Here is a 14134-nt window from a genome sequence, read left to right as displayed (position 1 = left end):
TTTAATTTTCACTTAGTCCTTCTTTGATGCTCTTGCTTTCTTCATGTACATTGAGTTTCTGACATATTAATTTCTTCTCTCTAGAGAACTTTCAATTTTTTGCAAGGCAGGTCTACTGGCAACATATTTTCTCAATTTTTGTTTGTCTGAGAAAGTATTTCTCTTTCACATTGAAGTTATTTGAAGAATAGCTTCATTGAGTAGAGGATTTTAGTTGGTATTTTTTTTTCTCTCAGCACTTTAAATATTTGACTACATTCTCTTCTTTTTTGCATGGCTTCTGAAAAGAATCTGGATGTAACTCTTACCTTTGTTGCTGTATAGGTAATATGTTTTCCCCCTCCTCTGGCTTCTTTTAAGAAATTTTCATCTTCAATTTTTTTTGTAATTTGAAAATGATATGCCTAAGTGTAGGGTTTTTTTTTTTTTCCCCATTTATTCTATTTGTTGTTTTTGGAAATTCCTGATCTGTAGCTTGGTATTTGACCTTAACTTGGGGGAAATTACTAGTCATTATTTTTTCAAACATTTTTTCTATTCTCTTCTTTCTCCATCTCGTATACTCATTAAATGTATGTCACACCTTTTTAATTGCCCCCACAGTCATTGGATACTAAGTGCTGTGATTTTCAGTCCTTTCTTCTCTTTGCTTTTCTGTTTTGGAGGTTTCTACTGAAGTACCTTCAAGTTGAGTCTTTCCCCAGCTTATCTTGTTTACTAGTAAACCCAACCCTTGTAGCTCAACTGGTAAAGAATCTGCCTGCAATGTGGGTTCGATCCCTGAGTTGGGAGGATCCCCTGGAGAAGGGAATGGTTACTCACTCCAGTATTCTGGCCTGGAGAATTTCATGGCCTATATAGTCCATGAGGTTGCAAAGAGTTGGACATGACTGAATAACTTTCACTTCAGTTCACTTTAATAAACCCAACAAAGGCATTCTTCACTTCTGTTACAGTGTTGTTGTTGTTTTTTTCCCAATCGCTAGCATTTCTTTTTGGTCTTTCTTAGGATTTCCATTTCTCAGCTCATGTTGTCCATCTGTTCTTGCATGTTGTCTATTTTACCTACTAGAGTCCTTTGCATATTAATCATAATTGTTTTAAATTCCTAGTCTGAAAATTCCAATATCCTTACCATGTCTGATTTTGATGCTTGCTCAATATTTTCAAATGTGTGTTTTGCTTTTTGGTATGTGTTGTAATTTTTTTAATAGTCAAACATGATGTATTAGGGAAAAGGAACTGCTGTAAACAGGCTTTTAGTAATGTGGCTGTGAGGTGGGGTCATGGGGGTCTCAATCTTTCAGGGAGCCTATGCCACTGGACTGTGAACTTCACAGGTGTTTTTCATTTTTCTAGAATGATACCCTTCTAAGTGAAAGAGGCTGGCTAGAGTGGGCTGGAGTTGAATAATACCTTTCTCCCAGGTGTGTTAAGGCTCTGATAACCACCATCAGGTTAGTCTCTGGTTAATTTGTTTCCTCTGAGGTCAGTCCTTATAAAGAGCAGAATGCTCTGGTATGTTTCAAAATGGTTCCTTTCCTTTCCCTTCAGAAGCATGAGGGAATTTTCTCTAATATACTGTGGAAACTTGGTTGAGCTCCTGGATGTAAATCTCTCCAAACAGTACATGCTCACCCATGACTGGATCCCCCTAGAGTTTTTATCTCCCAGAGTCGTCCAAACTGTGCTTTCATCAATTTGTCAATTACAGATCTGATTTTCCTACCCTGGTACTGGTTCCTGTGGTCGTTTTAGCTCATAAATCTCTGCTCCACAGAGTTATTTTCTATATTCACTTGTGTGTCTTTCTGATCATGTGAATTCACAATTTGCCCTGTATTCTCACCACTCTTATGGGTCCTAGAAGGATTGTTGATTTTTCAGTATATTCAGCTTTTTACTTACTCTTTGGATAGAGTGGTAGCTTACAAGATCCTTACATTGGGAACTGGGAGTCTGTTTTATACATTAAAAATTTTTCATTTATTTTTTATCTAGTAATATAGAACAATTACATATCCTCTTATGTTGTCTATGTAAAGAAGATTAACTTTCTTGACAGTCTAATCCTACAATATGGAAAACTCAGGTTATTAAAAGACTAAAAACATTTAAACTTGGATTCTAGTAATTAAAGGTGGTCAAAGTTGAGAAGAAAACTCTGGTCTAAATATGGTCACTGATTTTCATCAATATGAAGTCAGCACTTACAGTTTAAATGGCTGTTTATTTAGCTTGTTGTATTACATTCTCTTTTTTTTTGGCATATGTCAGTATTTTATTAACAACTGCAGAATATTCTGCTTAAAGTTCCACAAATTAAAGACTGACATCACAATCACATCAGAAGTAAGAATGTGATTAAGAAGACTAAGTACAATAAGGATAGTAATAGTTATAGTAACTGCATGTATTGAGTACTTCTGTGTCATGCACTGTAACTTACATATTTATTCTGCACAAAAACTGTCATAGATATTCTACTGTTCCCATTTCAAAGATGAGACTATTTAGAAAAGTTAGACAATTTACTCTATATTAAGATGCTAGAAAGTAGTATATTCGATATAATAAAATACCAATGATCTTGACAAATATAATACATACCATATTTGAAAGCCAACCATCTCCTCTTGAAAAATACAGTAATGTCTTTCCAACTGGGCTGGCCAAGTGAAATTAAGGAAAAATCAACAAGAAAGCAGGTTTACAGATGAAAAATTTAAGTCCTCACAGAGAAAATGATAATAAGATTAAGAATTGGTCAAACTGCAAGTCCTTACCAAAAAAAAAAGTCTTTATAAATACTTGCACAATTGTCTAACACAATCATACCCATTTTGAACACTTACTGTGTGCTAATTTATAAATTAGTTCATTTAATTTTCACAACTACCCCAGGAGTTGTTGCCAAAAGGTGGCAGTATCAGGATGCAAGCCAGAAAAATTGATCTGTTCCCCTACAGCCTATGTAATCAGCCACCATGCTATGACCAGGAGCACTTTCACACCTTCAGGCTTCCTGATTTTCTTTTCTTTTCTTTTTTTAAATTAATTAATTTATTTTAATTGGAGGCTAATTACTTTACAATATGGTAGTGGTTTTTGGAGAAGGCAATGGCACCCCAGAGTCGGACATGACTGAAGCGACTTAGCAGCAGTAGCAGCAGCAGTGGTTTTTGCCACACATTGACATGACTCAACCATGAGTGTACATATGTCCCCTATCCTGAACCCCCCCTCCTTTTCCCTCCCCATCCCATCCCTCAGGGTCGTCCCAGTGCACTGGCACTGAGCGCCCTGTCTCATGCATCGGACCTGGACTGGTCATCTATTTCAATATTGGTAATATACGTGTTTCAGTGCTATTCTCTCAAATCATCCCACCCTCGCCTTTTCCCACAGAGCACCAGCCCCAAGCATCCAGTATCTTGCATCAAACCTGGACTGGCGACTCGTTTCATATATGATATTATACATGTTTCAATGCCATTCTCCCAAATCATCCCACCCTCTCCCTCTCCCACAGAGTCCAAAAGACTGTTCCATACATCAGTGTCTCTTTTGCTGTCTTGTTTACAGGGTTACTGTTACCATCTTTCTAAATTCCATATATATGCGTTAGTATACTGTATTGGTATTTTGGTGTTTTTTTTGGTGTTTTTTTTTTTTTTTGGCTTACTTCACTCTGTATAATAGGCTCCAGTTTCATCCACCTCATTAGAACTGATTCAAATGTATTCTTTTTAATGGCTGAGTAATACTCCATTGTGTATATGTACCACAGCTTTCTTATCCATTCATCTGCTGATGGACATCTAGGTTGCTTCCATGTCCTGGCTATTATAAACAGTGCTGCGATGAACATTGGGGTACACGTGTCTCTTTCAATTCTGGTTTCCTCAGTGTGTATGCCCAGCAGTGGTATTGCTGGGTCATAAGGCAGTTCTATTTCCAGTTTTTTAAGGAATCTCCACACTGTTCTCCATAGTGGCTGTACTAGTTTGCATTCCCACCAGCAGTGTAAGAGGGTTCCCTTTTCTCTGCATCCTCTCCAGCATTTAAAGTTTGTAGACTTTTTGATAGCAGCCATTCTGACTGGCATGAGATGGTGCCTCACTGCAGTTTTAATTTGCATTTCTCTGAAAATGAGTGATGTTGAGCATCTTTTCATGCGTTTGTTAGCCATATGTATGTCTACTTTGGAGAAATGTCTGTTTAGTTCTTTGGCCCATTTTTTGGTTGGATCATTTATTTTTCTGGAATTCAGCTTCAGGAGGTGCTTGTATATTTTTGAGATTAATTCTCTGTCAGTTGCTTCATTTTCTATTATTTTCTCCCATTCTGCAGGCTGTCTTTTCACCTTGCTTATAGTTTCCTTAGTTGTGCAAAAGCTTGTAAGTTTAATTAGGTCCCATTTGTTTATTTTTGCTTTTATTTCCAATATTCTTGGAGGTGGGTCATAGAGGATCCTACTGTGATTTATGTCAGAGAGTGTTTTGCCTATGTTTTCCTCTAGGAGTTTTATAGTTTCTTGGTCTTACATTTAGATCTTTTATTTTTGTGTATGGTGTTAGAAAGTGTTCGAGTTTCATTCTTTTACAAGTGGTTGACCAGTTTTCCCAGCTGCTGCTGCTGCTAAGTCGCTTCAGTCATGTCTGACTCTGTGTGACCCTATAGACGGCAGCCCACCAGGCTTCCCCGTCCCTGGGATTCTCCAGGCAAGAACACTGGGGTGGGTTGCCATTTCCTCCTCCAATGTGTGAAAGTGAAAAGTGAAAGTGAAGTCACTCAGTCATGTCCTACTCTTTGCAACCCCATGAACTGCAGCCTACCAGGCTCCTCTGTCCATGGGACTTTCTAGGCAAGAGTACTGAAGTGGCTTGCCATTGCCTTCTCTGGTTTTCCAAACACCACTTGTTAAAGAGATTGTCTTTTCTCCATTGTATATTCTCACCTTCTTTGTCAAAGATAAAGTGTCCATAGGTGCATGAATTTATCTCTGGGCTTTCTATTTTGTTCCATTGATCTATATTTCTGTCTGTGTGCCAGTACCATACTCTCTTAATGACTGTAGCTTTGTAGTATAGTCTGAAGTCTGGTAGGTTGATTCCTCCAGTTCCATTCTTCTTTCTCAAGATTGATTTGGCTATTTGAGGTTTTCTGTATTTCCATACAAATTGTGAAATTATTTGTTCTAGTTCTGTGAAAAATACTGTTGGTAGCTTAATAAGGATTGCATTTAATCTATAGATTGCTTTGGGTAGTATATTCATTTTCACTATATTGATTCTTCTGATCCATGAACATGGTATATTTCTCAATCTATTTGTGTCATCTTTAATTTCTTTCATCAGTGTTTTATAGTTTTCTATACATAGGTCTTTTGTTTGTTTAGGTAGATTTATTCTAAAGTATTTTATTCTTTTTGTTGCAATGGTGAATGGAATTGTTTCTTTAATTTCTCTTTCTGTTTTCTCATTGTTAGTGTATAGGAATGCAAGGGATTTCTGTGCGTTGATTTTATATCCTGCAACTTTACTAAATTCATTGATTAGCTCTAGTAATTTTTGGTGGTGTCTTTAGGGTTTTCAAGTAGAGGATCATGTCATCTGCAAGCAGTGAGACTTTTACTTTTTCCAGTCTGGATTCCTTTTATTTCTTTTTCTTCTCTGATTGCTGTGGCTAAAACTTCCAAAACTATGTTGAACAGTAGTGGTCTTGTTCCTGTCTTTAGGGGAAATGCTTTCAATTTTTTTTCACCATTGTGGCATTGAGGATAATGTTTGCTGTGGGTTTATCATATATGGCTTTTATTATATCGAGGTATGTTCCTTCTATGCCTGCTTTCTGGAGGGTTTTTATCATAAATGGGTGTTGAATTTTGTCAAAGGCTTTCTCTGCATCTATTGAGATAATCATATGGTTTTTATCTTTCAATTTGTTAATGTGGTGTATCACATTGAATGATTTGCGAATATTGAAGAATCCTTGCATCCCTGGGATAAAGCCTACTTGGTCATGATGTATGATGTACATTCTTTAAGTATATATTATGTACTCCATAGAATCCTAGTTAGCTTAAAAAATAATATTAGTCCCTTTTGCTTTCAGATGCTCTAATATTTGTGCCTATTTGGCCTCTATACCTAAATACCTTGGATTACCAACTTCTCATGAAATATAAATTATAGGTATATAAATATGGTAGGCTTTCTCTAAAAGTCACATTTACCTCAATCTATCATGGAATTTATATTATAAATCCCCCTTTTTCCTGTTTGTGTTAAAATAAGGAGTTGTAGTCTCTTGTGTTCTAGAGTTTTGTAATCTATTTAGAATTTATTCACTTACCAAGTATTGTCTGTATTTTTTCAGGTGATAAGGAAAAGTAATCAATACATAGAGTGATCTGTTCTAATGAAATTCACAGTTTAGTGACAAATTTTTAGGACATTATTCAATAATTATCACAACATATTGTATAATCGTATACTATATAGTCATAATCTAGAGTTCACATTTAGGGAGATGAAGCATAAGAAGCACATTTTTCAGATTGGCTCATTCAGTATCCACTCATAACTCCTTTTAGACTTCTTTTTTTTCACTAGACAGTCTGAAAGTGTAAAACCTACATTTTTAAGATTTTTAGACATGATATTCCCCTAGAGAAGCTAGACTCCATATTGAGAAGCTCCTGAGGGATACTAGAAAGGCAATCTGAAGTAACACCTGGTGAAATCATCGCTGTGGCAGTCATGATGCAAAGTCTACAGCATAATCTCCAGCAACATGGGAACTAAGCAGTGGATATTGGTTGCAGTGGGCTTTCCACTGGAACATTCCTGTGGCATGGTGTATATTTCTCCAGGATGTATGCCTCTTGCCTGGCTTTGTAGCAACAAAGCTTGGCTTGCTGGCCCTTGCAGAAATTCTTTATCTTAATACTTCTGAAATAATTCCTTTTCTTATTAACACAGCTGAAGGAGACTGTTTATTATAACAAGGACCATGACAATAGACTATGCTTTCTAAGTCTCCATTAAAAATCTGTCTTTGGGAGTTTAGGTTTTGAATAATCTTGAATCTGAGATCATATGTGAATTCATGAACTTGTGGTGCCCATGACCCATAGTTGTACAACTCAAAATCTTTACTAATTTTGTGTTGAGAGCTTGGACTTTGATTTCTGATAGGGATTTTTGTTATTGTTTTTACTTTTTTTTTTAACTTAGACTCAAGACTCCATACCAACTGTAAACTCTCCTGAAGCCTATTCCACAAACTAGAAAGGTGTTTCAGACTGAGATTATGAAGCTCCCCTGCCAAATATTGGATTTAAAATCCTAGTCTCCCACTTTTAAGATATCAAGATCTGAACTCTTAAGGTTTGCTCATTTATCACTATCTTTTTTTTTTTCCCTTCATTTCCATTAATAGCACATATGGCACTTTCTTCATTTTGAGTTTATAAAGTATTAAAATACTTTTTTAATTTTGTGATTTGTTAGTGAGGTCACAGTCAATGTCTGTTCTTCTATATTGCAGTAAGTCTATTTTAAAATGTCTATCAACAATCAAAAATGTTTAGCATGAATTCTCATTAGACTGTAACATTTATGAGCTGACAATTTCTTACAAAAAGGACAGCAGTTGGTATGCAGTCATGGGGAAAGAAAAAGATATTGAAAGAGGAAAAAAATTTTATGTATTACCAGCACCATCTCTGGTAGAAGCTAGTTTGTTTTGGAGCATTAGAGCTGATTATCTAGAACTGTACTGTTGAATATGTTAGCTATTAATCAGATTTGGCTATTGAAATTTAAACTAATTGCATTAAATGAATTTAAAAATTCATTTCCACAGTTACACTGGCTACATTTCAAGGGCTCTGTAGCCACATGTGCTAAAGGCTAATGTGTTGGATGCTTACTGTGGTGTCAGACACTGTTCTCATCATTGGCATTACTCAGGAATACAGCTCCTGTCCTAAGGAGCTGCCTCTAGTCAGGGAAAAGAGAAATTAAATACGTAACCTAGTTAAAAAAAAAAGTAAGAACAATTTAGGTATTGGTATGTAATGACAAATATAAAATAGGATAATATTATAGTGACTAGAGGGCTGCTTAATAGGTAGATTTATAAGTGAAGGTTCCTTGGATTACCAGTTGAATGGTAACAAAACAAAATGTAAGAATCTTAGTGTGTACAAAGCAGATACAGTAATGGGCACAGAGGCTTAAGACAGGAAAAAATCTCAACACATTTAAGATGCAGACAAAAGGCCAGTGTGACTGGAGATTAGTGGAAGGGAGGAGAGTAGAAGGAGATGAAATTGAAGACATTGGCCTAAGAGTTTGAATTTTCTTTTGGTTATAGCAAGAAGCTTTTGAAGAATTTTTTTTATTCTTTTTATTTATTTTTTATTTTATTTTTTAACTTTACAATATTGTATTGGTTTTGCCATATTTTAAACAGAAGAGCAACATGATCTAATATATATTACCAAAATCATGAATAAAATGAGAGCAGGACAAATTTTTATAGAAGTGACTTACAAACTGAGTTTTGAAAGTATTGTTTCTTCATCATTATTTACTTTGCTCATTTCCAGGAAAAGGGGAAAGGAAGTCCTGCCTTATAGTGTCTAGTAATAGACTATTTTTTCAGTCCATTTAGTGGACTTTTTGGGGCAGAGATCTTGGTGTACGGAGAGAGTGGACTGGGGACTGGGGTGGTGAATTAAGAGTGGATGAGCAGGTTACTTTTTAATATGCTGTCCAAGTTGGTCATAACTTTTCTTCCAAGGAGTAAATATCTTTTAATTTCATGGCTTCAGTCACCATCGCAGTGATTTTGCTGCTAAGTCACTTCAGTCGTGTCCGACTCTGTGTGACCCCACAGACGGCAGCCCACCAGGCTCCCCTGTCCCTGGGATTCTCCAGGCAAGAATACTGGAGTGGGTTGCCATTTCCTCCAATGCACAAAGTGAAAAGTGAAAGTGAAGTCGCTCAGTCATATCTGACTCTTAGCGACCCCATGGACTGCAGCCCACAGGCTCCTCCATCCATGGGATTCCCCAGGCAAGAGTACTGGAGTGGGGTGTCACTGCCTTCTCCGTGCAGTGATTTTGGAGCCCCTCAAAATAAAGTCAACCACTGTTTCCACTGTTTCCTCATCTATTTGCCATGAAGCAATGGGACCAGCTGCCATGATCTTAGTTTTCTGAATGTTGAGCTTTAACCCAACTTTTTCACTCTCCTCTTTCACTTTCATCAACAGGTTCTTTAGTTCTTCTTTGCTTTCTGCCATAAGGATGGTGTTATCTGCATATCTGAGGTTATTGATATTTCTCCTGGAAATCTTGATTCCAGGTTGTGCTTCCTTCAGCCCAATGTTTCTCATGATGTATTCTGCATATAAGTTAAATAAGCAGGGTGACAATATACAGCCTTGGCCAACCTAGACAGCATATTAAAAAGCAGAGACATTACTTTTCCAACAAAGGTTTGTCTAGTCAAGGATATGGTTTTTCCAGTAGTCATGTATGGATGTGAGAGTTGGTCCATAAAGAAAGCTGAGCACTGAAGAGTTGATGCTTTTGAACTGTGGTGTTGGAGAAGACTCTTGAGAGTCCCTTGACTGCAAGAAGATCCAACTACTCCATCCTAAAGGAAATCAGTCCTGAAATATTCATTGGAAGGACTGATGTTGAAGCTGAAACTCCAATACTTTGGCCACCTGATGCAAAGAACTGACTCATTGGAAATGACCCTGATACCGGAAAAGACTGAAGGTGGGAAGAGAAGGGGATGACAGAGGATGAGATGGTTGGATGGCATCACCAACTCAATGGACATGAGTTTGAGTAAATTCCCAGATTTGGTGATGGACAGGGAGGCCTGGGGTGCTGCAATTCATGGGGTCACAAAAAGTCAGACATGACTGAGTGACTGAACTGAATTGAACTGAGCAGGTTGCATTTACTGGGGGAAACCAGATATACCCATTTCATGAAAGTTGGAAAGAGAAAATAAAAATGATCACATGTAAAATTTCCTTCAAGTAAACATTCTGAAATTATTTCTTATCCTATCTCACTAATATTATCAAAACTAAGGGTTGAAATATTCTTTTAAGGATATTAATTAGCTACCTGCCTATGACTTTTTTGAAGACCCATTAATGCAAGTATAATGGGGCAGGTGCAAGTTTAAAGCACCTGAGGGTAATATGTTTCAACTCGTTTGCATTGTTTAATGAGACAATGAATTCAGTGGACTTCAAATGTGTCCCATCTTATAAATTATTGTGTTATTAACTTTAACAGGTTAGTGGAAGCACTAGTCACATCTCTGTTGCCTAGTGTTAGTACTCTAGATAATAGCTGGGGACAAGGGGTATTAATCCCTATATTATTGGCTCCTGAGAAAGTGATCCTCTTACATGCGAGGAATTTAGAAGGAAAATACATATAAATGCATGAGAAAAAGAGGAAAAAATTATGGGAATTTATATCAAAACCCCCTGGATTTTATACCTTCTCTTTATTTTCATGCAGGACATTAATTAGATGGACAATTTAAGTTTGTGTTTATAGGTACCAGTTATTGTTCCATTTTGCTCATTTTCCCAGTTTTTGATGGTTTTATGGGTTTTAATTTTAGTGTAAGAGTAAGAAAAACAGTTTAGTTCTGTGCTTCTCTATTTTTACTTAGTCTCCTAGTGTGTATTTTAGCTTTCTTGATGGGATTACCAGTGAGCAAGTTGCAGTGTTGTATACTATTGCTCTAGTGGTCCCAGTTAATATCCTAGTGCCTTAATGATTAGTGTCTGTGTGCTTAGGTAATTTAAATTGTTCCTCCATAGCTCAGGATATTTTGAACTGAATTGACACTGATAATAGCTGGGCTGGTTAGCAATATGAGCAAAATTTGTGTTTTAGGGCCTAATTGATGTATCAAGAGAATGCAGCTGTCATAATTAAGAAGATAAGACATTGAAGCCACCATAGATACAAGATACTGCTCTGATAAATTGAACCTACAAACTGTGAAGTGGCCCAGTTATATATATGCAATTTTGTTTCCCTTGATATCTCTTCTTGTTAGGGTGTGAATCTAGCCTTAGGCATTGGTCTGAGGAAGCATTATTACTTGGTTGCCAAATGGCCTAGATTTAAGATTCCCATCCACTCATAAATTGGTGAGCTTTATCAAACAGGACATAATGAATAGGTAAGGAAACACTTTTTGCCTTTTCTCTTGACTGAATTAATTACACGTAAATGACAAAGGTTCTGTTTCTGAGTCACACTTGTCATTGAACTGTTCTGCTAGTTAAAATCGTGGATTTTCTGCCTATCTTCTAAAAAATGCTAATTTCTATACCATTATTGGAATCAGAAAAAAATGGCATGTAAAGTAAAATACAGATCAAGATTAATAAGGTAGTTTTCCAATTTTTGCCCGATGAACCAATCTGGGCAATTTTGTGCTATGAATTCTTGTCTATGCTAATTGGAATAAGAAAGGAAAGCAAGGTTTCCTGCCCTTTTGTTCCTCCTGGATTTAAAATCAATTGAACAGATGCAGTGATATAAACCTGCATTTAAGTCTCTTATATTTTTCTTTATAGACACAATTGTGAATTGTATTCTTGTAATTAGAGGGTGAAACAGATGGCAAAGGCTCATTTTAAAGAGATGTCCATTAAAATAAATTATGCTGCCAAGTGATTGTTCATTCCAAGAGGGGAACTCAATTTGCTCCATGTGAAAGAAAGAAGTTGCACATAGACGTTTTGAAGAAACTTTGTTATGCAGGGCAAAGTAACTCAGTTACTGGACCATACGCTGAAAATACTAAAACTAAAGATGCATAAATAACTTTATCTTTAAAAAAAAGAAAAAAGAAAATGAGCATTGTTGTAGGTGAGAACTGAAGTCAGATGGAAGCCCTTCTAAGTACAATTTAATGTACTAACCATATCTGCTCCTGATGTGTAAGAAATCTGTGGTCACTTCTTTCTCTTAAATTTTAGCCATTCTTATAGAAGCCAATGAAGCATTACTAGCAATGATTTGTGATACATCCCTCTATGTATTAAGTGTATATTTAGGAAGAAAACATACTTAAGATATTTTAGCTTCATGTGAGGCAGCATAACATAGTGGTTAAGAACAAGGATTCTGGAGTCAGCCCTCCTGAGTTTTGAATTTCATCTGTCGTTGACTCTTTGAGTGACGTTGGGGAAATGTATAACAATTCTATAATATAGTTCCTTCCTGTATCAAGTTGGAATAAGTAAAAATGCAAATCTCAATGGTGACCAGAATTTAATATCATCCCTATATTTTATGCTTATTTAATCTTTTTTAAACAAAAAAACATTAATAAATCATTTATTCCAAAAAGAGGCAACTACAGTTTTTCTGCCAAAAAAGTGGAAGTGTTTTTAAGTTTAAAATTTAATTAATATGCCTAAAATTTAAGACAGATCTGTATTTAACTGCAAGTCTCAGATTCTCAGCTTGAAAAAAATTCCTTCCCTGGTGCTTACGTTTTTGACCAATTTCCTGTCTACACAGAGCTGGAGAACTTAAAATCTAAACCTGTTATCAACATGAAACAACAGAAAGAAACTTTCAGGAAAGAAACAATGCTGTTATTTTATTAGCTCATTAAGTGAGACCTCAATTTGAGTGAAATGAAACATGTATATTTCCCTATCAACCAATACAAAAATATTTTTGATGCCTTTATATTTGCACTATACTGGGCACTGCATTTTAAGAATGACTCAGATTCTGCTCACAGGGAGCTTGTTTTTACAGGATGAACACCTGTCTTTTCAATCCTGTTCTCCCTGCAATAAATACAAGAAAGGAGAAGAAAGGTCCAGAGACCTCTGGGACCATCTGAGAGATTATTAGAACCTGTAAACCCTAGGGTTTACTCAGTCTGTAGAATTACAACCAGAATTTGAATATTGTGTCAACTTCATGTGTAAACTTAGTTGTTACTTCACCTTCTTGAAAGTAAGATCACAGCTCTTAGAACTGTTAAGCAGAATAATTACATTGATCTAGTGCAGTTTCTGGAATCTTTTTGATATTCAATAAGCAGATGGAGTAACATTCTCCCTTTTCTTTTAGATTACACCCCAAATAACTTGGCACTGAGCATTTACATTAACGCACTCAAGCACTTCATCTCTGAGTTAGAAGGATTTCATAAAGTCAAGAACTAGAAAAGCATTGTATCTTATAATATTTGACTCAAGATCTTAGACTCTGCAATATGAACAATAAAAAATGAAAAATAAATAATGGAGGGAAAAATATAAAACATCCTTCTATGTGGTCAGTATATTGTCTGCTACAAAGGAAAATCTAATGCAACCAACTGACAAATTATGAGAAATAGTAAAATAGATTAAAGTGATTTTACATAAAGTAAAAATACAAAAATCATTTTTTACAAATAAATGTGTGTGCTCAGTTGCTCAGTCATGTCCAACTCTTTGTGGCAGCATGGACTGTAGCCCACCAGGCTCCTCTGCCCATGGGATTTTCCACTATGAATACTGGAGTGGGTTGCCATGCCCTCCTCCAGGGAATCTCCTAGACCCAGGGATCAAACCTGTGTCTCTTGTGTCTCCTACATTAGTAGGAGAATTCTTTACCACAAGCAACACCTTGGAAGCCCTTAAAAATAAATAGTAATTGATTAAAAACATGAGAGGAAATAGTTCCATTAAAAATAAGAATATAAGTTTTAAAGTAATAAGCATAAGCCTTGTACAATGTGTACAGCCTTTCTGTTGAAAAGATAAAACTTTAAAGGTAGACCTAAAAGAATATCTGAATAAATGAAGAAATATATCATGTTTGTGGATGTAAAACCCCAGTAAATTTCTAGCAGAGATTTTGAACATGAAAGCCAACTCTAAAATTCATTTGGAATAGAAAATGCAGAATATTAAAAACAACTAACACATGTCCTATCTGATATCAAAACATAATTGAAAAATGAAGTAAATAATAAGTTGAGATATTTAATATGGCAGAATCCAGAAATGGATACATAGAGCTTTAACATGCCAAAAATGTCTTTTCAGGTCCTTT

The sequence above is a fragment of the Bos taurus genome, chromosome 5 (genome assembly GCF_002263795.3).
Source record: "Bos taurus isolate L1 Dominette 01449 registration number 42190680 breed Hereford chromosome 5, ARS-UCD2.0, whole genome shotgun sequence".
In the NCBI taxonomy this organism is placed as follows: domain Eukaryota; kingdom Metazoa; phylum Chordata; class Mammalia; order Artiodactyla; family Bovidae; genus Bos; species Bos taurus.
Note: the sequence above shows the minus strand (reverse complement) of the source record.